The sequence below is a fragment of the Schistocerca cancellata genome, chromosome 8 (genome assembly GCF_023864275.1).
Source record: "Schistocerca cancellata isolate TAMUIC-IGC-003103 chromosome 8, iqSchCanc2.1, whole genome shotgun sequence".
Lineage (NCBI taxonomy): Eukaryota > Metazoa > Arthropoda > Insecta > Orthoptera > Acrididae > Schistocerca > Schistocerca cancellata.
In genome coordinates, this window is record NC_064633.1 from 181,776,868 (window position 1) to 181,802,697 (window position 25,830).

Here is a 25,830-nt window from a genome sequence, read left to right on the forward strand (position 1 = left end):
TGTGGCCCACACTAATTGCATCCTCCCATTTGGATGGATAAGCATCAGTGACAAAGATCCACATACATTTATATCAGTATCAAAGTTGTACTTAGAATGTCTCCAGTTAAGATATCTATTGTAATTACGTAAGACAACCAGTAGACTTTATTCCACAGAAGTATTAACAAGGTGAACACAGTATTTAAGTAGCTTTCAGCAAAAACCAATTACATACAGAAAGAGCTGTAACAATACACGTAGAGAACTGAGGTTGAGGTCAAGCATAGCTCTGCGAGCCTTAAATAGACTGGGGCCTGCGGTGGGCTCTGACGTGATCCCCCCACACACACACACACACACACACACACACACATCTGAGGCTCCCTCTGCGGATGACACAGCATTGCTACATGCATGGACTTTTGAAAGTACACGCATGCATCACTGCAATACCGGGTATTGATTATGACCTGATAACTGAACCAATAAACATACATTAATAAAAATCCAAACACTGAACTGTCCATTTCATGGCTTAATGGTTTTAGCAATTTTTCTTCGATCTGTTCTTCTGTTTCAGTACACCTTCTTCTTTTAGTGGAAATGGAAATATATGTCTCGATTGAAGCACTTTGATTTAGTACATAGTTTCTGTCTTGGCAGTTACAGATTCATCTATGCTGCCAATTTGGCAGTAGAAGGATTAACAATAAATACATTTGTATAAATCCATTTAAGTGTACATGTCTCAAAATATCTGTTGGTGCTCTTTGTCTGTAGAGCTACTTATAAACACATTAAGCTTTCTAACAGACTTTATGCGTGCGTGCTCTCACACACACACACACACACACACACACACACACACACACACACACACACACAAAGGGTGTTTTAGGGAAATAGTAAATATTTAAGTGGGATAGACACCAACTGGAAGTGCAGCACAGAAATTAAAACAAGGATAGCAATGGCAAAAGAGGCATTTTATAAGAAAAGGAGAATTTTCTGCAGCAGTCTGGACAGAGAGCTAAGGAAAAGACTCATAAAATGTTTTGCATGGAGTATTCTTCTGTATGACACTGAAACAGGGACTTTGAGGAAGAAAGACAGAGAAAGGCTGGAGGCTTTTAAGATGAAGAGCTACTGAGAAGAGTTGGAGAGAAAAGACAGTTAATAGATGTAACGCAAAGAAGAAAAAGAAATTGGATTGGGCATCTATTAAGAAAGAATGACGGACTGATAAAAACAGTTTTAGAAGGTTCTGTAGAAGGGAAAAGGGAATGACGAAGGAAAAGATTTCAGATACTAGATGACATGATGGACGGTACAACATACAGCAGCCTTAAGAAGAAAGCGATGGATCGCAGGAAATGGAGAGGCAAAGGACCTGCTAATATAGCAGAAAACTGATGATGATGAAATATTTTAAGAGGTTGTAGTATAGACTAATGTCAATGAAATACTCCATAGAAAATGTGTCCAGTTTTTATAGGTTACAGACAAAGCTGTAGATGTAACCTAAACAACTACTCACTGAAGGCGTTAAGCAAAGGCAAATGATTAACTTCAAAGTATATTTTAATAAATTTCATCTCCAACTTCACTGTACTTTTGAGTTCTCATGTCAACAGTCCACTCTTCTGAGGTCACCTTGATGGGCAGCACTATTCATAATACAATCAGTTCATCTCGTGTTTACTTTATCTTTGTAGACTTAGTCTTTCACGCATCCCCAAAGGCACTGTGGGGTGTTTTAAGAGAATATAACAACACAATGGCCCAATCAGTTGTTCATCTATCACACATACCACACTACACATTTATACAGAAAGTCTGCTTGAAAATGTGTCTCCACAAATGCATGTGGGTTTTCATTGGCTCAACAATGTGAATTATAAGTGTTATTGATACTATGTGGCTTCACCAGTGAGAAGTATTAATGGAATTACTCAGCACTTTTCAATTATCCAATGACAAAACTTCAGCTGTCTACTTCTTGAAGGTGTTGAATCCACTGTAAACTATAGACACAGGCTGTGAACATGTAATATCTGCCATGTTCTTGTATGTGGAACCCTGATATACCTGTAGAAATACTGGGTGCACTTGTTGAAGTGTTACTTTCTACCAACTGAATAATGTTTTCAGTTTCATCCGCACACTGTTCATGTACACGTTTAAATGAAATATTTCCGCTGGGCACTGCACAAGTCTCATGAAGTTTAATGAAATCACAAGTAAACACGCCTACATATGGTACTCTGTGGTTAGGAAATCATTCCGCTTTTTCTCCACAAACAGCAGAAGTATTTCCATTACAATACCCCCACACAAGGCCTTTACAAATGTCTGCTTGTGTCTGTGTATATGCGGATGGATATGTGCGTGTGTGTGTGTGTGTGTGTGTGTGTGTGTGTGTGTGTGTGTGTGTGTGTGTGTAAGCGTGTGTGTGTGTGAGTGTATACCTGTCCTTTTCTCCCCCTAAGGCAAGTCTTTCCGCTCCCGGGATTGGAATGACTCCTTACCCTCTCCCTTAAAACCCACATCCTTTCGTCTTTCCCTCTCCTTCCCTCTTTCCTGACGAAGCAACCGTTTGTTGCGAAAGCTTGAATTTTGTGTGTATGTTTGTGTTTGTTTGTGTGTCTATCGACCTGCCAGCGCTTTTGTTTGACACTACATTAACTTATCTAGAATTTCACAAAATGCATACAGAACAGCATAACCAAGAACTCTTATTTTGGAAAAAAACCTACCTATTCAATTTGAAAACAAAAATTTCACACCTGCATCTTGCTGATTAAGAATGTTATGAAAACACATTGACAGCTATCTTATTAGCCCACTGTGAGTACTCACCAAGATGATAATAGATTTTCAAAATCTTTGTATATTATCTGAACTGAAAGAGGTGTCTTACCCGAAGTATGGGATCTGGGAAAACGATGTTATCCTCGAACTATGGAGATCAGCTCTTTGAAATTCCCATGCTTCAATCCAGGAAATCAAAAGACTGTAATTAAAATATCGCAAAGCTCTGCCTTTCAAAAAACCTGCTTTGTGACCAGCGATACAGTGCAAGAATTATTTTTGCATGACTACCACAACTTATAGCAATTTCAACCTGTTTATTTTATTCCAGCCTTGGTCTTCCTCCACAATTTTTAAAACCCCCACATCACTCCACTACCAAATTCACTATTCTATGGTGCTCCAAGCTGTGTCCACGAACCTAATCCATCTTTTAGTCAAGCTGAGCCACAAATTTCTCTCTGGTTTCATTCAGTAACTCTTCATTAGTTATCTGATCTAAGCATCCAATTTATGGGTCAACTGAAGAACGGGATACAACCCACCGTTTTTGACCAATTACGTCATAGTTTACTCATAGATATTAATGTCTTTATTTTTGAGCCATAGATAATAAATCAGTTATCTTCTTTTGTCGCTTGTATTAATTTAAACCATTTGTTCATTCCAATGCATTTGGTACTTTTTTTTCTTAGTGAATTTTAGATATTTTGGAAGAATTGTTTTTCATTCTGGACAAATTTTACTTTTTGATTTTAATTTGTATGAACGGATTTATCTATTCCTATGAATATGGCAGACTTGAAACAGGGTTCGTCAACTGCAGCAGAGAATACAAATTTTACAGTTGTTGTTTTTTTTTTCCTTTACTGGCACTATTATTACTACGATATTTTTCAGTCAATGCTAGTACTATAGAAGGCAAAAAGACTGACACATGAAAAAATTTTATCCTAGAGTACTAGTGTTAGCAAAGATGAAAAAAGTGATATATGTAACACAGAAATCCTAAACCTCAGATGAACTATGAAGATAGTATCCTGTTCTTTAGTTGACCTATATAGATCAACTGAAGTAATGGATACAAAAGTTATGTATGTCACTATTTTTTGCCTTTGCTAGCATTAGCATCATATTCTTCAGTTGATCTACATAGATCAACTGAAGTATGGGATATGAATTTTACGTGTGTTTGTCTTTTTGCCTTTGATAATATTTCTGTCAACTGAAGAATAGGATGCTAGTAGTTGCGGAGGCGGAAAAAGCAACACCTGTAAAATTTGTATCCCGTACTTCAGTTGATCCTCATAGGTCAACTTACGAACAGGATACTACAGCTAATGAAGGTGAAAAATCCGACATATGTTAAATTTGTATCCTGTACTGCAGTTCACCTATACAGATCAGCAGAAGTTCGGTATACAACTCGTACATGTCAAGTGAGGTTTTCCATGTTAAATGTTACTTCTGCCCCCTTTTTTCCTTCTTTATTTTTTGCACTACTATCCTATTCTTCAGTTGAGCTATATAGGCCAACTGAAGAATAGGATGCTAGGACTCAAAGAAGCGATATACTTAATATTACGTTCGAAATATGAATATGTGTGTTATAAGTCTACCATCTGTTCTCTCTGTCCTGCATTCTTATGTTTCTCAACAGTCATCTTTGCTGTTAATTGTACGCAATGCATCACCTGCGGTAACTTCTGACATCCTTGGTCAAAGCCGATGGGTTGTATCCCATTCACAGTAATCCCCAATTTATGACCCCCCCTCCTGTAGCAACAGGTTTCAAAAGCTTCTATTCTCTCCCAGTCTGCATTATTTATCATCCATATTTCACTTTTATACATTGCTACACTCCATACAAATACTTCCAGAAAAGACTTCCTAAACTTAAATTGAATGTTACGATATCTCTCTTTTCCACATAAAAATTTTCTTGCCGAGTTACTATGTGTCTGCATTTTATATCTTCTTTTCTTCGGCCATCAGTTACTTTGCTGTTCAAACTGCAAACTTTGTCTACTACTTTCAGAAGCAGTTTTAAATTTTTGTGGATATGAAATTTCCTGCCTAATGTATGCAACCAACTTGTTATGGAGTCCTGCATCAGAGTATGAAACTACATTCTGAACCCATAAAGGGATGTACACCCTGTATGAAAATTATTTTTTACTTCTAGTTCTGTTTTTGTGAGCTACATTGTTCATAATAAATTCACACTTTTTATTAACCATGAATACCGGTACCATTAGAGAGTTTATGTATTGGCACAGAAGTGAGAGTCAAGAGGTTCCTACACGATGTTTTGATCATCAACTTAACATTATATTCTTAATGCATGCTGCTGTAGAATAAATGCTATTTTTACCATAGTTGCATTTGTTTCTCAGATAATGCTACAGCAGAGTACTGAGTGAAATAATCCTATATCCAAATCAACACAATGAGAGAGATTTCTAAGTGCAAAGCAGGCAGAACTGAACTTCTTGGTTAACTTACCCAAGTTTAGATGTCACCTCAGTTTATTAGCCATCTGAATGCAAATACCTACTGATATCTAGGCCTACTTTAAGGTAATGTAATGTTAAGTCTTTTGATTTGTTTATAACTGCATATTATGAGATTCTGTACAACTGAGGATCTGAATCTCAACAGGCACTATATTTAACAGGATCCTAGTGTTTTTTAAAGGCATTTCAGTCTACTGGCAAAATGAGGGGGAAACCTGATCGATGCAGGCAGAGCACACTTTAGAAAAGGTGTACTCCACAGTGAAATGACGTGAGGTAGTCCGCATTGATCGACCGAAAACCATAGCCACGTGTAGAAACACATTGCTTTCTACTATCCCATACTGAAATACCAATAATCCGCACACAGTAAAATGATGTAAGCTACATTTCTAGACTGATGGCCTATATGACTGGTCTTCTCTGTAGTACACCATGGGCGATAGAGAAAGACATTAACCGATATAAGACTAGCTCTTTTCTAATCAAGAATTTCGAAAGTTTAAAAATAATGTTTCTGTAGTATGTAAATGGGTGCCGCAAATGGTGTTTCCAACAGTTAAAGAGTAAAACAACCTCACTCACCTGATAAAATTAGTAATATATCACAACAACCGGGATCTACACTGAATATTTCTTATAAAACACATTATCCACTAGTTCTCTGTTTCTCGTCTCTTCTAGTAACTGTTTTATATCTGAGTCTTAATTCTTTCAAATGATACATAAAAACGTGGTATCTTTAACAATACGTAAGACACGGACGAATCGCTTATTCTGCCCAGCCACTATCTCCTTGTGTTATCACTAACAGGCTTCATTCCTTATATTCACTCATTAAACAGGAAGGGAAAACGTGTCAACAGTTACTCCTGTTCCAGAAGTTAGCGCCATAAAATTTAACTGACAGCTTTCACTGCACTATTGGACTGTCATTTCAACTCGTACACGTCGTGCTTCTTGACTGTTCGAGTTATTTGACACATGTAACATCACACACCTAACATCTGCTTTCACTTTCACTTCCAGTTCCAACACCCACAACAATTCCGTCGGAACTTCAGGGCTTATCGTGCATTACAAAATCTCTGTGCAGCGATAACGTTAATGTAATAAATTTGTAGGTGATAAAAATGAGTATCAGTCGGTGCCGGTAAAAGAGAAATAAACGAAGATTAAACGGTACTATGATGAATGAAGGTTACATGGATGTCGAATTTCTTTTTGTATTCGCGAAAATACGAGCTGTGTTGAAACAGTATTTCAATATACTTGTAGCCGCAGCTTCGAGAAACATTGATGAATTTCGAAAAGACGCACAACCGTCCAGTAAAATGATTTTTCCGCTCGAGACTAACTGCTACTTTCGTTAACATGGAAACATATTTAAAAGCTGTCGTAATTGCTACTGCAGCCGCTTCGCGCGTTTGCGCTAGAGCTAAATCCCCTCCAGTGATCTCTCCTATTGTACCGAATGTCATTGTCTTAATGTCTTTCTTTGGTTAACAATAAACAAACACATTGAGCGCCGTCTTTGCGAGTCAGTAAATCACTTCAGAGAGATTAAAAATTATCTCGGAATGGGTAAGATATTCCTTAATGTTGGCTTTTTACCCGGGCCTGTTCATGAAACACATAAACAATTAAAGCAAAGGCTGTTCCAAAATTGTGGCAGCATGTTATTTTGAACGGAAGTCAGATGTAGAAATAAGATCCTGCTGTTTATGTTGTACAGGGTATTTTCACCGAAATTCCCTATTTTCAGTTTGCTCGCAGCTCAAAATTAAATGAAATAGACTTATGGCCTTTTGAAAAATGAGCCTTATGCCACGTTAAAAAAAAATCACATCAAACCACAATACTTTAAAACGTTTGCGGTGACATGAAGAATGTCTGACCTGTCTTCGGTTTCCATCCAGGTGCCGAAACATGTCCAGAAGGATGATACCAATGACTTTCAAAATCCGAGTACGGAGGTCACGAAGGTCCAACGCTGCAGTGACGAACACCCTGCACTTCACGTAGCCTATGAACCCAGTTGTGGGCTGCCAGAAGAACGTGGAGGCCTATTCATGGGTCCATCACATCCAAGCCAGCACCCTGGAAACATTCAATTCAGTGTTTTCCAAACATCCCTCAGCGATGTGGACCACCATTTTGTCATTAAGATTTCTTCAACCTGCGGAACAGCAAATATCTCCTACATAGTGACAGTTCAAAATGGCTCTGAGCACTATGGGACTCAACATCTTAGGTCATAAGTCCCCTAGAACTTAGAACTACTTAGACCTAACTAACCTAAGGACATCACACACACCCATGCCCGATGCAGGATGAGAACCTGCGACCGTAGCAGTCCCGCGGTTCCGGTTTGCAGCGCCAGAACCGCTAGACCACCGCGGCCGGCATAGTGACAGTCTCATCCGCAAACAATAATGGTCCAGTTATCTTTTCACACACGAGGCTACACCAAATGTTCACTTTTGGGCGATCTCATACGTTTTCCTTCACACTGTATGGATTCTGTGACCACCAAATGTTAACGCTATGCTTACACTTGCCAAAATGCAGGATTCCAATCAGTTCAGTTAAGCCTTTCAGATGCAAATTCATATTGCCATTGCTTGTCATTGTGCTGTATGACCTGGAGAATCTATTAATGGATTTAACCTTGCATACCACAGCACCATTCTCCTGAACTCACACCATTTTCGTTCGGCCAGAGAACAATGAAACAAATGTACCAGATGTTGACAAAAACTAGGCAGCAATGTAGGTGTAACTGGCCCAAAAAATGGTGCATTTTTATGTGGACATACTGTATATTCATGACTGGGCAGGTTGTATTAACAGCAACCACAGATGTTTTCAAATGATGCAGTTATCTATTATGAAATGCTGCCAGAGAAGCTCCACAAATATTCAGTGAGATATTAAAAAGTTTTCAAAAATCCACAAATATTCAGTGAGATATTAAAAAGATTTCAAAGTGTTGGAAGGATTTGCAACTTGCTTTAAATTCCTGTAATGTAAAATTGTACAGGTAACAAATGGAAGAAAACCTAGTATCCTGTCACTATAACATCAGTATGTCACAGGTGGAATCAGTGAACATCAGGGTGTAACAGTTTGTAGGTGAACGAAATGAAACACTGGTAGAACACCAGCAAAATGCATTTAGTCTTCAAAGGAGATTACTTGTAAATGACTACTCATATAAGTGAGATCTATATCTAATAGGACAACTAAAGGATACTGTGCATATCTCAAGAAGGGCAGTACCCATGGTCACAGTCCGCAGCTTGTGGTCGTGCGGTAGCGTTCTCGCTTCCCGCGCCCGGGTTCGATTCCCGGCGGGGTAAGGGATTTTCTCTGCCACGTGATGACCGGGTGTTGTGTGATGTTCTTAGGTTAGTTAGGTTTAAGTAGTTCTGAGTTCTAGGGGACTGATGACCATAGATGATGTTAAGTCCCTTAGTGCTCAGAGCCATTTGAACCATGGTCACAGTTTTGTTTGGTCCATTGCTGAGTGCCATGGAGATGCTGAAAAACCTGAATTGGTATACCCTTGAACAGTGTTTTTTCTTTTTTTTTCTAAAAAAAATAGTTTGAGGGTATTCCAACATCGGATATAATGCAGTGAAAATTACTTATAACTGAAGTTTGGGATACCACCCGTCTTCTTTTAGCCATGACGCCATCAACATGTCTAACTACACACACACAAAAAAAAAAGGTATCAGACTCTTCAGTTGACTTTACAGTTCAAATGAAACATACAAGAGAATGTGGCATCAAACACTTAAGTTTACATCACCTCAAATGAAGCATGCGATTCCCATCAACCCCTGAACAATAAAAGAATATGGTATTGTACACTTCAGTTGACCTATAATACACCTCAAATGAAACTGGTGAATCCGAACGACCCTCCGACATGCAAAACAATATAAGGAAATATTACCGATCACATATTTTAACCTATAAAACAACACTAAAAGACACAATACAACAAACACCATCCACACCTATCATCAACAACAATAGAAACTACACTACAAAAATCTTTTGTAACCCTGTTTGGCTCCCAAAATGGCATAAAGAACAACAAAACAAAGATGGCAATGAATCGTGAAGGATCATGGTAGCGAGACCATAGAGATATCTATCGGTAGCTCAGCATTTGAGTGTATGCATAACCGTTTAGCACTATCATCTTGATTTGATTTGATTTATTTCATGTTCCATAGGTCCAACTGTGTTGGATACGTAAGGACGTGGAACAAGTCAGTTTTTTACAAATAAAATCTGATAATCTTATAGCATATACAGAAATTTGAGTGCATAATTATATAAAAATTTATACAGTAAATTCTTTGGGCAGCAATACAGAAAAATAAATACATATTTTCTTAGAATCATTAAAACACTACAGAAAACAGGTACAGAGCACACACAGATACAGAGCTCAGGTTAAATAACATTCTTAGTGGCATTATGTCAACTTGTATTATATAACATTAAAATATTACAATTTATTTAGTTAAAAATTCATCTAGACTGTAAAAAGCTTTTTATAGCAGAAATATTTTTAGTGCTTTCTTAAACTTACTGTTGTTATGAATCTCTGTCTTTATTTCAGGAGGAAGAACATTGAAGAGTTTTGCTCCAGTGTAGTGGACACCCTTTTGTGCCAAGCTCAAATTTCTGAGCTTGCTGTGTATGTCATTTTTACTCCATATGTTATGCTCATGATAATTACTGTTTGGTTGAAATATCTCTATATTTTTACAAACAAAACACATGAGAGAAAAAATATATTAGCATGTAGTTGTGTATATTTTAAGTTTACGAAAACTATTTCTACACGAGTCTCTTGGGTGCAATCCACATATAATTCTTAATGCTCACTTCTGTGCAATGAACACTTTCCTTGCTAATGGCTGGTTGCCCCAAAAAATAATTCCGTACTCAATGAGAGAATGAAAATAGCCATAGTATGCCACTTTTGCAGTGTTAGGTTCAACACATGTAGTGACAACCTGTAAAGTGTAGGTAGCAGAGCTAAGCCTCTTACAGAGATCAATAATATGTGAAGAGCAGTTCATTTTCTTGTCAATGTGCACTCCAAGAAATTTTGTTGTTTCCATTCTTACTATTGGTTGATTACCACATGTCACATTTATCTCTCTCTCTCTTTTTCTGTTTTTGTACAGAACTGAATAAAGCTGGTCTTATTGGAATGTAATGAGAGACCATTCACCTTGAACCAATTAACCACATCTGAGAGTATGTGATTAAGGAGTTCCTCAAGATTGTTGTCTGTTCTACTGCTCATCTCATTGTGGTATCATCAGCAAATAATGTAAATTTACACGGCAGGCTTGTACATGATGGTAGATCATTTATAAAAATCAGGAATAATAGTGGCCCAAGAATTGAGCCCTGAGGCACTCCACATGTAATGGAACTCCATGCAGAATCTGAGGAAGTGTCACATTCAAGACAACTTTTTGTTTTCTGTCTTGGAGGTAGGACTGTGGCCAGTTGCCTGCAACACCACTTATTACTACTAATTTTGCTTTTTGCAAGAGAATCTGGTGATGATCACAGTCAAACGCTTTGGATAAATCGCAGAAGACACCAAGTGCTAGCATTTTTTCATTAAGGGTTTCTAGGACTTCATTTGCAAATGCGTAGACTGCGTCTTCTGTTGAACGGCCCTTTTGAAAGCCAAATTGGCTCTTGCTGAGAACTCCATTCTTCATGAGATAATCAGTAATTCTTACATGTATTAGCTTTTCTAGAATTTTGGAGAAAGCTGTCAGCAAAGGGATAGGTCGATAGTTAGTTAGTACAGGGGCTTCACAATGGCATACTTAAGTCTACTGGGAACAACACCTTTCTGAAGGGAAGCATTGAAATTATGACAGAGAATGTCCCTTATCCACACACAAGCATATTTCAATAAATTACTAGATATATTATCAACCCCTGCAGAGTTCGTACTTTTTAGAGACATGATGATTTTTTGAATTTCTTCTACAGTGACAGGATTAAGGTGCATTTCTGAAATTGTGTTTGAATATACTGCTTGACAAAGAGTTACAGCTTCATCAACATTGGGCTTGCAACCAATCTGTTGAGTTACTGATAGGAAGTGTTTATTAAAAATCTCAGCCACCGTTTTGGGGTTATCTACTAGGGTACCTTCATATCTGATTTTATTTACATCTTATTTGCTTGTTGTATCTCTTCCTGTTTCTTTTTTTACAATGCTCCAAATTGTTTTTATTTTATTATTAGAATTATCTATTTTCTTCTCATAATAAAGGGCTTTTGATTTCCATATTAGTTTCTTCAAACTTTTACAGTATAATAAATAGTGTTCCCATTTTTCTACATCTTCACACAATCTTATTGCCGCATAAGTTTCCCTTTTGGTTTTACATGACTGTTTTATACCTTTTGTAATCCAAGGCTTACTTATAGAATTGGAAGCACTGTTTCTGACCCATGTCTTGGGAAATATTTCTTCAAAAAGAGCACAGAATTCATTTATAACACAGTTAAATTTAGTATCAACATGATCATGGCTATATACTAAAGATCAATCCATTTGCTGCAACCTGTGGTTGCCTCTTTATTCATTACTCTTATGAATTTCCATTGAGGAAATTCTTTTTTGAACAGATTAACGTCATAAAGAGTGAGAATTTGTCAATCATGATCTGAAAGCCCACTTATAACCTGCCTGACAATATAATTCTGATGTCTACTTACATCTAAAAAAATGTTGTCTATCATAGTTTGGCACTTGAATGTAATTCTTGTTGGGAAGTTTATTACTGATGTCAGATTATGTAAGGTCATCACAATCTCAAAGTATATTTTATTCTTATTTTCTGTCATAAAGTTTATATTGAAATCACGTAAAACTACAATATCCTTCGCTTTTGAAAGTAACCCTGACAGAAGGAGTTCCATTGAATGCAGAAAAGTTTTTATATCACCTGAAGGAGACCTGTAGACAGCCAACACTATTATTGGGTGGAATTTAGTTATTATTTCTGTGGCACATGCCTCAAATTGTTGTTCCACACAATATTTCTTAATATCTATAGCTTTGTATGCTACACTGTCCTTAACATAAATTGCTACTCCACCTTTATCTTTACTTTCCCTACAGTAGTATGTTACTAAACTATATCTTACTATAGATTGCAAGGCACATTTATCAGTAACATGGTGCTCAGTTAAGCACAAAATCTGAGCATTATTTTTACTGTCCTTTTTCACTAATGTTAATAAGGAGTTGATCTGTTTCGTTTAAGAGGCCCCTTATATTTTGATGAAAGAAAGAGATGCCTTCCTCTTGCTTTTTCATTCTATTAGTGCTGTTACCTGACTGAGAATCCATTGGAGTCTGTCTTGAGGCAGGAGAGAGGAGACACTTGACACTACCTACTGTTGTCCCTTCTTTTTCTTCAGGCTCACACATAAAAAATCGCTGAGATGAGAAGGAGGCTCAGCATTTCTTCTGTCCAACAGCCTTCTATTTGTTGTTGTCGATGGTGATGCTCTTTCTGACACTTCAAATGTTGGTTCTGCCACTACTGCTGTGTTTCCTTGTGAACTTGGAGTCTTCTTGTTTTTCTTATTTTCATCTAAAATAATATTTGGATGATGAGGAACAGTAGTTCTTTTGTCGTTGAAATCGATGTCCACTGTTCTTTCTGTTAAAATTTCATCTTTTTTTTTTTACATGTTTTGCTGGTGCTGATGATGTTTATAATGATTTTTTTGAAGTGTTTTCATTTTGGAGTCAGGCGATGGCGATGCAATTATCGTTTTGGTTTTGAATTTATTTTGGACGTTTTTTATTCCTTTGGTTATCAGGCTTGTCAGATATTCTTTCCCTAAGCCATTCAGGTGAAGTCTGTGTTGCATGTGGAATCTACGTCCAATACTGCTTATATCAATGCATTTCACGTTTTTAAAATGTCTGCAGATTTTTGCAAACTTATTGTTGGCACTTTTTATTTCCCTGTTAACACATGACCATCTTACAAGATCATAGCGATGCGGAATATTGACAAGTATTACATTAGTGTGAGTGAGATTCCTCAGACACTGTTTAAGATTGCACATTGCACTCGCCCACTATTAGCGAGCGAGGGCACTTCATGCTTGTCAAATTGGTTGCCAACGATTCGTTTGACGAGAACAGTTGCCGCAGGTTCCAAATGATTGAAACAGTCAAAGACATCACTTTTCCCACCAAAAACTGCACTGGCATCATTCGTAGTGCAATTACCAACATGAAAAAATGAAATAAAAAATTTACGTCTGTGAAATAAATCTTTGGCACACTTCCAAGTTCTCAACATCATAAAAAAATTACTTTGTTGATGAAAAAATTTAGGGGTACACATCCCCCAGCATTCCCCCAGAAAAACAGCACTGCCCTTGAAGATAATGCCAATTGTCCCATGAAAACCATAAAAGTTTGAAGAACCAGCTTTAACTGAGAAAAACCCATTTACTAGAATCCAACAGCAGATTATTATGAAAAGGATAGATTTCCATTCACCATTCGCCTGTTTTTCGACTCAACATCTCCACTAAGATGTTGAGTCGAAAAACAGGCCAACAAAAAGACTGCCAAACAAGTAAGCTTTTGGCCAAAATGCCACCGAGGTCATGTGTGTGTAAGTTGCATTTGCGTGAATGAGAGTGTGTATGTTGTCTAATATAGAAGAAGGCCTCTTGGCCAAAAGTTTACTTGTTTAGCAGTCATTTTGTTGTGCCTGTCTGCAACTCAACATCATGGCATGGTGAGTAGCAGTTTACTATAATCCCCTTACATATTTCTCTTGTAGGGATCACAAAGACAATATTAGGCTACATCATGCCCCCCTTCTTGCAACGGTGTACCATAGGTCTCTAGAAGATTATAGCGTAGCGTTCCAAAGGATTGGAAAAGGACACAGGTCATCCTCGTTTTCAAGAAAGGATGTCGAACAGATGTGCATAACTATAGACCTATTTCTCTAACATCAATCAGTTGTAGAATTTTGGAACACATATTATGTTTGAGTATAATGACTTTTCTGAAGACTAGAAATCTACTCTGTAGGAAACAGCACGGGTTTTGAAAAAGACGATCGTATGAAACCCAGCTTGCACTATTCGTCCACGAGACTCAGAATGCCATAGACACAGGTTCCCAGCTAGATGCCGTGTTTCTTGACTTCCACAAGGCGTTTGATACAGTTCCCCACAGTTGTTTAATGAACAAAGTAAGAGCATATGGACTATTAGACTAATTGTGTGATTGGATTGAATAGTTTGTAGATAACAGAACGCAGCATGTCATTATCAATGGAGAGAAGTCTTCCGAAGTAAGAGTGATTTTAGGTGTGCTGCAGGGGAGTAGGACCGTTGCTATTCACAATATATATAAATGACCTTGCGGATAACATCAGAAGTTCACTGAGGCTTTTTGTGGATGATGCTGTAGTATATCGAGAGGTTGTAACAATGGAAAATTGTACTGAAATGGAGGAGGATCTGCAACAAATTGATGCATGGTGCAGGGAATGGCAATTGAATCTTAATATAGACAAGTGTAATGTGCTGTGAATACATAGAAAGAAAGAAAGATCCTTTATCATTTAGCCACAATATCGCAGGTCAGCAACTGGAAGCAGTTAATTCCATAAACTATCTGGGAGTAGGCATTAGGAGTGATCTAAAATGGAATGACCATATAAAATTAATCGTCAGTAAAGCAGATGCCAGACTGAGATTCATTGAAAGAATCCTAAGGAAATGCAGTCCAGAAACATAGGAAGTAGGTTACAGTACACTTCTCCATTAAGTTTCGGGAATGCAGCCGCATGAATTCTGCTACTTCTTCTAATATTTTGGCTGTATACCTTTCAGCCATCTTCAGAGAGAGCCGTACGACTGACACCCCAGCGCTCGCTCCATCCTTTTAAACTCGTGGACCGCGCCACTGCGCATGCGGCCACAGATAAACAAGGCGCCAGTGATCTTGATCGGCGGCAAAGACATACAATATGCATGAGTTACGTCTGTGGCTGTGCATTCGATCCAGGCTGGGAGGTCGATGTATTACTGGGAGCTGAACTGTAGCGACGTCTTTGTAAGTTCAATATTGAAAGTGCCGGATTCCATGATTTATCTGATGTGAAACCGCTGTCTCTATTAATTAAATTTTTCGTCAAGCGGATTTCAATGGCCTCTTTTACTACGGAGTCCCAGAAAGATGAAACAGAAGTCAGAATTTCGACATTTTCATATACCATAGAGTGACCAGAATCAATACAATGCTCTGCCACAGCCGATTTACTGGGTTGTAAGAGCCGAGTGTACCTGCGATGTTCTGTACACCTCTCTTGGACTGTACAATTCGTTTGTCCGATATATGAAAGGCCACATTCACATGGTATCTTGTAAACTCCAGGCTTGCGGAGTAGTAAGTCATCTTTAACGGAACCCAGGAGTGCAGCCGTCTTCACCGGTGGACGAAAAATCACTTTTATTTTATGTTTAGTGAGGATCCGTCCTATTTTGGATGAAAGGCTTCCCACATACGGCAGGAAAGCCATGGATTTAAATGTTTCCTTGTCATCTTCTGCATTCCTTACAGACACCTTAGGTTTTATTTGTAGTGCCTTACGTATCTGTTGTGGAGAATATCCGTTGTCCTCAAAAACTCTCTTCAGATGTAAAATTTCGTCTTTTAAACTACTTTCATCAAATATGACGTGTGCTCGGTGTACCAAAGTTCTTAGAACACTACTTGTCTGCGAAGGATGGTGACAGCTATTTGCATTTAAATATAAGTCCGTATGGGTCGGTTTCTGATATACTGCATGACCCAAAGTGCCATCTTCTTTGCGCCGAACCAAGACATCCAAAAATGGAAGACATCCCTCCTTTTCCACTTCCATTGTAAACTGAATTTGTCCATGGATGGAATACCACTGTTTTAATGTCACGTGACGACTATCATGATAAGATATACAGCTTACTGAATGATAGTATGTACCGGAAGATCAGTAAGGACCCCACCAACAAGGTGGTAAGGAAGACGGCTTCGCTTTTGAATGCCTCCCCATTTCCACCGGAAGTCATACGAAGACTGAAACCAAATGGTGCAGTGCCTCCAACGCTTTGTGGACTCCCAAAGATCCATAAGAAAGACGTCCCTCTACGTCCTATCGTGAGCAATATTGGTTCTCCCAATTATGATTGTGCCAAGCACCTGGCGTCACTATTGAGGCCGCTTGTGGGAAAATGTGATCATCATATAAGGAACTCTGCAGATTTCATTGGCAAATTAAAATCTTTGAAACTGAACACCTCTGATCTATTACCGTATTTACTCGAATCTAAGCCGCACTTTTTTTCCGGTTTTTGTAATCCAAAAAACCGCCTGCGGCTTAGAATCGAGTGCAAGGCAAGCGAAGTTCTGAAAAATGTTGGTGGGTGCCGCCACAACTAACTTCTGCCGTCGAATATATGTAGCGCTACACAGGCATGCTTTGTAGGCACAAAGATAAATACTGGCACCAAATCCTCTGCGTCAATAAATAAATTTAAGAAAAAGGCGGAAGACGAGTTTTTGTTCTCCGCCCCGAGTTTCGATCACTGCATTTTCATACATTATCCAACAAAGTAAATACAAATTCCGTATTGTTCATCTTCAAATGTAGCAGCATTTCAATGTACTACGAAAATCCGATTGGCAAGACTGTTTGGGATGTTTGTCAATATGGCCAACTCTACGTTCTGAAATAAAATAAATAAATAGGAACTTCTGTGAATTGTGAATCACATGCAGTATTCTCTTCACCATAAGAATAATACGAATATAAACATTTTGCCATGTATTGTTTCGTGTTTGCTGCTATCTCATTTAAATCGTGTCAGCCTAATAAACTACGAAACTAGAGTGAGACAACAGCAAACGCGGAAGAATATACATATTATGTCATGTTTATATTCATATTATTCTTATGACTAATAGTGATACTGTCATAAATGAAGCACAGCAATTGACTAGATTTATAAATCTAAGATGACTCTACCTTCTGTTCATAATGTAATGTACTAAAGAGGCGCCTGCAAAGATTTTCAAACAGAGAAAAATTTTCGCTAGACTCTCATTCAGAACATCTTCTATCATACGCAGTGTATTTGGTTCTTGTTGATCATTATCAACGAAAGCAGCAGTGTAAGTAACAACAAATAGCAGTCTCTTGCCATTGTTTCGCGCAGTTGTGCGCACAAAAGCAAGCCATGCCGCGAGCGGCGACAGGCGGTAAACATGCACAATCAGAATGCGACAAACAATGCGTGACGCAGTACAGTAATGCATTTCAGCTTAGAGTGACGTAAACACCTATAACAAAGAAAACGGCGCTTATCAGATCGAAGAAAAATAAGCAATCAATTCAAACCAGACGAAGCACGTGAAAAAGGAAGGGTACCCGTATAAATACGGACGGAGTGCCTGACACACAGCAATGGCTACCTGGTAAAGCTGAATTACTAAGGTTACGACTCGAACCAAACTAGTGTAAGTGTATCGTCATTCATTCGACCTAAATTGTCTCTCATATTACAATGGACCAACTTTGTTTCGATTTGGAGATGCGGCCTAAAACTTTTCTCTCCCCTTGAATTTAGAGTCTCGAATTTCAGGTGCGGCTTAGATTCGGGAAATTTTTTTTTTCCTTGATTTTGAGTCTCATTTTTCAGGCGTGGCTTAGATTCGAGTGCGGCTTAGATTCGAGTAAATACGGTAGTCAGCTTTGATGTAGTGTTGCTATTTACTAAGGTACCTCTCTCTGAATCTTTAGATCTCATTGGAAAAAGTTTTGATAAGGAGATTTTAGCTTTGTTTCACCATGTGATGACCTCCACATATTTTTTATTTAATAACGACTTTTTTGAACAGACTGACAGTGTTGCCATGGGTAGTCCTTAGAGTCACCCTTGGTGGCCAATTTCTTTATGGAGGACTTCGAGGAGAAGGCCCTGGAGTCTGCTAGTTTGAAGCCTACAGTTTTTTGGAGGTACGTTGATGACACCTTTGTAGTGTGGCCCCATGGCGAGGACAAATTGCAGGACTTCTTAAACCATATGAATTCCATCCATGGACAAATTCAGTTTACAATGGAAGTGGAAAAGGAGGGATGTCTTCCATTTTTGGATGTCTTGGTTCGGCGCAAAGAAGATGGCACTTTAGGTCATGCAGTATATCGGAAACCGACCCATACGGACTTATATTTATATGCAAATAGCTGTCACCATCCTTCGCAGACGAGTAGTGTTCTAAGAACTTTGGTACACCGAGCACACGTCATATTTGATGAAAGTAGTTTAAAAGACGAAATTTTACATCTGAAGAGAGTTTTTGAGGACAACGGGTATTCTCCACAACAGATATGTAAGGCACTACAAATAAAACCTAAGGTGTCCGTAAGGAATGCAGAAGATGACGAGGAAACATTTAAATCCATGGCTTTCCTGCTGTATGTGGGAAGCCTTTCATCCAAAATAGGACGGATCCTCACTAAACATGAAGTAAAAGTGATTTTTCGTCCACCGGTGAAGATGGCTGCACTCCTGGGTTCCGTTAAAGATGACTTACTAAAGATGACTTACTACTCCACAAGCCTGGAGTTTACAAGATACCATGTGAATGTGGCCTTTCATATATCGGACAAACGAATCGTACAGTCCAAGAGAGGTGTACGGAACATCGCAGGTACACTCAGCTCTTACAACCCAGTAAATCGGCTGTGGCAGAGCATTGTATTGGTTCTGGTCACTCTATGGTATATGAAAATGTCGAAATTCTGACTTCTGTTTCATCTTTCTGGGACTCCGTAGTAAAAGAGGCCATTGAAATCCGCTTGATGAAGAATTTAATTAATAGAGACAGCGGTTTCACATTAGATAAATCATGGAATCCGGCACTTTCAATATTGAACTTACAAAGACGTCGCTACAGTTCAGCTCCCAGTAATACATCGACCTCCCAGCCTGGATCGAATGCACAGCCACAGACGTAACTCATGCATATTGTACGTCTTTACCGCCGATTGACATCACTGGCACCTTGTTTATTTGTGGCCGCATGCGCAGTGGCGCGGTCCGCGAGTTTAAAAGGATGGAGCGAGCGCTGGAGCGTCAGTCGTACGGCTCTCTCTGAAGATGGCTGAAAGGTATACAGCCAAAATATTAGAAGAAGAAGCAGAATTCATGCGGCTGCATTCCCAAAACATAATGGAGCAGTATTTGCGCCGTGAAAACCTGAAGATTCACATACAGTACACTTGTTCGCCCACTGTGCTTGAATACTGCTCACCAGTGTGGGATCCGTACCAAATAGGGTTGATAGAAGAGATAGAGAAGATCCAACAGAGAGCAGCATGCTTCATTACAGGATCATTTAGTAATCGCGAAAGCGTTACGGAGATGATAGATAGACTCCAGTGGAAGACTCTGCAAGGGAGACGCTCAGTAGCTCGGTGCGGGCTTTTGTTGAAGTTTCGAGAACATAGCTTCACCGAGGAGTGAAGCAGTATATTGATCCCTCCTATGTATTTCTCACAAAGAGACCATGAGTATAAAATCAGAGCCCACACAGAGGCATACTGACATTCTTTCTTTCCACGAACAATGCGAGACTGGAATAGAAGGGAGAACCGATAGAGGTACTCAAGGTACCCTCCGCCACACACTGTCAGGTGGCTTACAGAGTGTAGATGTAGAATGTGTTTAAGTGATCATTCTACCCAAGTTCCATGTGCAAATGAAATGAGAAGAGTCCGTTATTAATGCTACAATGAAAGGTGCCCTCCAACAAGAACTTTATATTGGGTTCTAGATAAAGGTTATTAAATCACCAGACAAAATATTTGTCTTGAGGAGCTAGTTCAACAGCCCACATGCAATGGAGATAGCTTAGACTTTGTAGCTAAAAAGAGGCTTGAAATTGTCTACAAACATCAGTATAGACATGGGGATTAGTAGTCATGATGAAATTATAGTAACTATGGTTATGAAAGTTAATAAATGAGTCAAGAAAGCTAGGAGAGTGTTTCTGCAAGAAAGAGCAGATAAGCAGTTGTTAGCATCTTACTTAGACAGTGCTAATATCACTTGGCAAGTAGAGGAATTGTGGGCAAAGTTTAAGCAGATTGTAAATCATGGTCCAGAGAGTTATATGCCTAGTAAGCGGATAAAGGATGGAAAAGTCCCACCATGGTTTAATAATGAAATTCGGAAGCAGAGGCTGTTGCACACTCACTTCGAAAGAGTATCCACAAATGATAACAAGCAAAGATTGGTAAATATTCATGCGTCTGTGAGAAGATCTATGTGCGAAGCAGACAACTACCACTGTCATACCGAAGCAAAAGTTATGGAAGGGAACCCAAGAAAATTCTAGTCGTGTGTAAAATCACTAAGTGGGTCTAAGGCTTCAACCCTGTCCCTTGTCAACCAGATTGGTGTGGCAATTGAAAATAGCAAAACGAAAGCCAAAGTTTTAAATTTCACATTCAACAAATTGTTCATGCAGGAGAATCATACTAAAATACCATCATTTGACCATCAGACAGACTCCCGTATGGGCAGTATAGTAGTAAACATCCCTGGCATAGATTTGAAAGGAAATCAGTCACCAGGTCTAGATGGAATACCAATTCGGTTTTACAAAGAGTACTCTATGACAATGGCCCCTTACCTAGCTTGCATTTATTGTGAAACTCTTGCCCACTGGAAAGTCCCAAGTGAGTGGAAAAAAGTGGAGGTGACTCCTGTACAAAAGAAAGACCCACAAAATTACATACCAATATCCCTAACTTTGATTTGCTGCAGAATCCTTGAACATATTCTCAGTTCAAATCCATAAGATTTTCTTGAGACTGAGAAATTTATGTCCAAGAAAAGGCATGGTTTTACAAAGCATCACTCTCCCAAAACTCACATTGTCATTTTCTCGAATGATATACTGTGAACTCTGGATGAACGTCAACAGGCAGATTCCATATTTCTAGATTTCGGGAAAGCATTTGACACAGTGCCCCACTGCAGACATTTAGTGAAGTGGAGGGACAAGCATATGGAATAGGTTCACAGATATGTGAGTGGCTCAAAGACTTTTTAGAACACAATATGTTGTCCTTAATGGCAAGTGTTCGTTGTGGACAAGGTTATCATCAGGAGTGCCCCAGGGAAGTATAATAGCATCACTGTTGTTTTCTATATACATAAATGATTTGTTGGACCGTGTGGGGATAAATTTGCAGTTGTTTGCTGTTGATGCTATGATGTACAATATGGAATTGAAGCTGAGTAACTGTAGGAGGATATTAGATGACTTAGACAAAATTTATAGGTGGTGTGATGAATGGCACCTAGCTCTAGATGTAGAAAAATGTAAGTTAATGTGGATGAGTAGGAAAAACAAACCCGTGATGTTCGGATACTGCATTATCTGTCACAGTCACATCGTTTAAATATCTGGCATAACATTGCAAAGCAATATGAAATGGAATGAGCATGTAAGGCCTATGGTAGGGATGGCGAATGGTCAACTTTAGTTTATGGTAAGAATTTTATTAAAGTGTGTTCGTCTGTAAAGGAACTGCATATAGGACACTAGTGCGACCTATTCTTGAGTACTGCTTGAGTGTTTGGGATTCATATCAGCTCAGATTAAAGGAAGATGTTGAAGAAATTCAGAGGCGGGCTGCTAGATTTGTTGCTGGTAAATTTGGACAACAAGTAAGTGTTACGGAGCTACTTCGGGAACTAAAATGTGAATCCCTGGATGGCAGGTAATGTTCTTTTCAAGAAACATTGTTGAGAAAATTTAGAGAACTGGCACTTGAAGCTGACTGCCAAACAATTCTACTGCCGCCAACATGTTGCACTTAAGGACCACAAAGATAAGATATGAGAAATCAGGACTTATACAGAGGCATATAGACAGTTGTTTTTCTCTTGCTGTGTTTGCAAGTGGAACAGGAAAGGAAATGACTAGTGGTGGTACAGGGTACCCTCCGTGACATGCAGTATGGTGGCTTGCGGAGTATCTATGTAGATGTAGCTGTAGATGCAGAAGTGAGTACAGTGGTTGCTTTGGAGTGTGGTGGATGGTGTATGTTTGGTACCTACTGGGTGGTCATGTGACACTCTGTCACTGACAGGAATCGTGGCAGTGAAGTGGTATTTATGTGTCAGTCAGTTGTCTGGAATCAACTCAGTAAGTATGGTTGATGTGGAGGCATGACAGAATGCGAGAAAGACACTATTGTGTTTGGACATTCCTATGATCACACTGTGAATGAAGCTACCTAATTTGTTGGTGCATCAGTCTGGACTGTCAACATGTCTAATATGGATGGTGTACCAATCGCAGCCATGTAACTTGGCAGGAGAACCAACAGAGACCAGAGACAAATGTCATACCAACATATGTTGCTACTGTCAGTGAATGTAAGCTTATCTCAGCCAGTTTCTTAGTAAACCTTTGTGGAGGGAACTGCACGCAGTGGACATTTAGAGTTAGATAACTCGCAAGAGACTATTACTCATGGAAGCACAGGAAGCTGCACATCTCTAATGGTTGAAATGACACAGAAACTGGATAGTAACTGATGTGGCCTGATGAATGACAGTTTTGCCTCTTTTTTCCAAATTATGCAAAATCCATTGCAGCATTTACCTCACAGTGTGTGGAGGATGTAATTCAGACATTGTTCTATGTAGAGTTTTGTAGGGATTCTGCTAGGACCTGGGGCTTTGTTCAGTTTTATTGACTTCAGCTGTTTTTCATATCCAGTGACACTAATGTCTACTATACCAGTCAACTTCACACTGACACACTTATTAAGCTGTAACTATTTGACAACACTCATGGATTTTGCTTTGTATAGAAACATTTTAAATCAAAGTTCAACATTTCTGTCTTTGCTACTATCAATTTCAGTTGCTGTTTCACCCATGAGTGTCTGGACACTAACTTTGGTACTACAGACAGCATTCACATATAGCCAGAATTTTTGTGGGTTTGTGTGAGAGGGCTTTTGGAGGATTCTGCTATGGTAGTCACTGAAGACTTCACGCATTGCACTGTCAAGATTGGGATGTAAATTTCATATATGTTGGCTTCTCAGATCACAAGGCATTTACTGTAGGTGTAAGATCACAGTAGAATAGATAATACTAAAGTGAAAATCTACCATAAACATGTCTAGTGCTGATCACTTCTTTTTGTATTTTTTATTCTGCTTCACAGACAAAGCAATCTGCATTTTCACTGAAAATAGTATCTTGTAGCTCACAGCTACAGGATTCTTTCCTGTTATTTTCTTTAAAATGTCCACAGTCACTGAGGAAAACACTTTTTAAGCACCAGATGACTGAACCCAGTACTTGGTGTTAAGTCAACCACCATATTAAAAAGACACATAAATGGACATTCACCTACATTCCAGTCTGTTGGATGATTTTGTTATTTATTTGTATTGATTTGTATTTTAATTTTTAAGAGAAATTTTTGGATCAGAAAATGTGGACTTAATACTGTTTGTTAATTGCATACATTATACACTCGTGAATTTAGTAGAAAATACGTAACTAATGTCCAGACAAAATTACTTCAACCCACATACACAATATAACCACAATCTTTAGCAAACTAATAAATAAAGTAGCCCTGAAAAATATAGCATATTTGATTTATGTCTCTGTTAAGTTTGTAATTAATATCATAGCCCTGGAAATTTACAGCAAACAAATTTTAAAACTCCCCTGTTCTCCTTTGATCATAATTGATAAGGCTCACACCTGTTTCAGTATATTTGAATTGTAATTCACCAGAATTTCTAATACTGTTCAACCTATTCATCTGATGAATCTTTAGTGGAATACTGTCAGTCTTCAGCTGTCATTGGAATCCTGCAATGCTGACTGTTTTATTTTTATATTGGTTTCCATAGCTTCTCCTTTCCTTTGATTCTCAGTTAACACAGGCTGCGAGATTTCTTCATTTGGCTGAGGTGTTTTACCTTCAGTACTGGTGCTGGCAACACCTTTTCCTGGCTCAGTTTCTATTTTTCTTTTCCTTTTTTTAGCACGTGGTGATTTTTTGTAACTCATGCTCTGGAGCACTTTCACGAATGCTTCCCCACTAATGCCAGTGTGGACTGAGATTCTGGAGGCTCTGCAATACCAGATTACAATGATGCTACTTTATTGTGAACTTTTTCTGGCTTGAATGGAGACATTCCGCATGCCGGAATCCAGACTTTAAGTTGACTGCTGCATTAGATTTGATGGGCTCCACCGACATACTAGAAAGAGCAGGGAAAGTGTCCTTTGGAATGGAAGTCAATCTTCTGTCTACTTTCTGGCACCATTTTGTCAATACTGATCTCCATGCCATTATAAGGGGTCTGTAAAATGCCACATTTAAATGTGGTAGCAAATATGTGGCACTCAGAGAGAGACAGATGAATTTAGTTTTGTGCTTCTTATACATTTTCAGCACTTCCGATGAAGAGTGAAAAGATGTATTGTCACCCAGCACTGCTTTCCCCCCTTCTTGTTTCCTGCCCAAAGTTATTACAATAGTCTGGAACTAATCTTTGAATGTGACTTCATCAAACCATCCAGAGCCTGCCTGGCTAGCTGCACAGTTTAACGCGCTGCTTCCTGAACGGGAAGGCATGCCGGTCCCCGGCAAAAATTCACCTGGTGGATTAGAGTCGAGGTCTGGCATGCTGACCAGCCTGTGGATGGTTTTTCAGGCGGTTTTCCATCTACCTCGGCGAATGCAGGCTGCTTCCTCTTATTCCGCCTCAGTTACACTGTGTTGGCGATTGCTGCACAAACACCATTTCCAGGTATGCGTACACCATAATTATTCTACCTTGCAAATATTTGGGGTTACACTCGTCTGTTATGAGATGTTTCTGGAAGGGAGGGGGGGCAGGGTCCATTGTGGTCCAAACTGCACAATAAACCTGGGTTTGTGGGGTGGGACAAAGCCTCTCCGTCATTTCTAGGTTCCCAGTTTTAAAACATACATACATATAAACCATCCAGACTTTGATCTGTTATATCTCATTCATGGAGACCCTCCTGTGTCCAAGTGTTCCTCATATGCTTGGATTTATAATGACGTATGCAGACAGTAGTTCCCCATTGGCTCTACCAGTAAACAACACACTGGTTACTGATTTAGAAAAATTGATCATTCTCTATGAGTAGTTGGTTCCTCATTTGAAAGAACACAGTTTTTCATGAGATTCATTTGCTAGATAGGTTTCTTCATAATTTAGGATATCAGAAGGGCTGATGCTCTCTAGTGTCTTTTAAAGATTTGCAAAATAGCTCTTAATTGTGTTGATATCAATCTGCAACACAAATAATAGAAAAATTATAATTTTAAACATAGAAAATA

General features: G+C 38.8%; 1 protein-coding gene across 1 annotated transcript in view; it reads right to left on the bottom strand.

Annotated features, from left to right (window-relative positions):
- Positions 1-6,420, bottom strand: part of LOC126094728 (N-acetylgalactosaminyltransferase 6) — a 159,436-nt gene extending 153,016 nt beyond the window's left edge. The window contains exon 1 of the mRNA XM_049909276.1: positions 5,895-6,420. The gene's annotated coding sequence lies outside the window, so the exon portion shown is untranslated. The remainder of the gene's footprint in view (positions 1-5,894) is intronic.
- Positions 6,421-25,830: the final 19,410 nt, after the last annotated feature.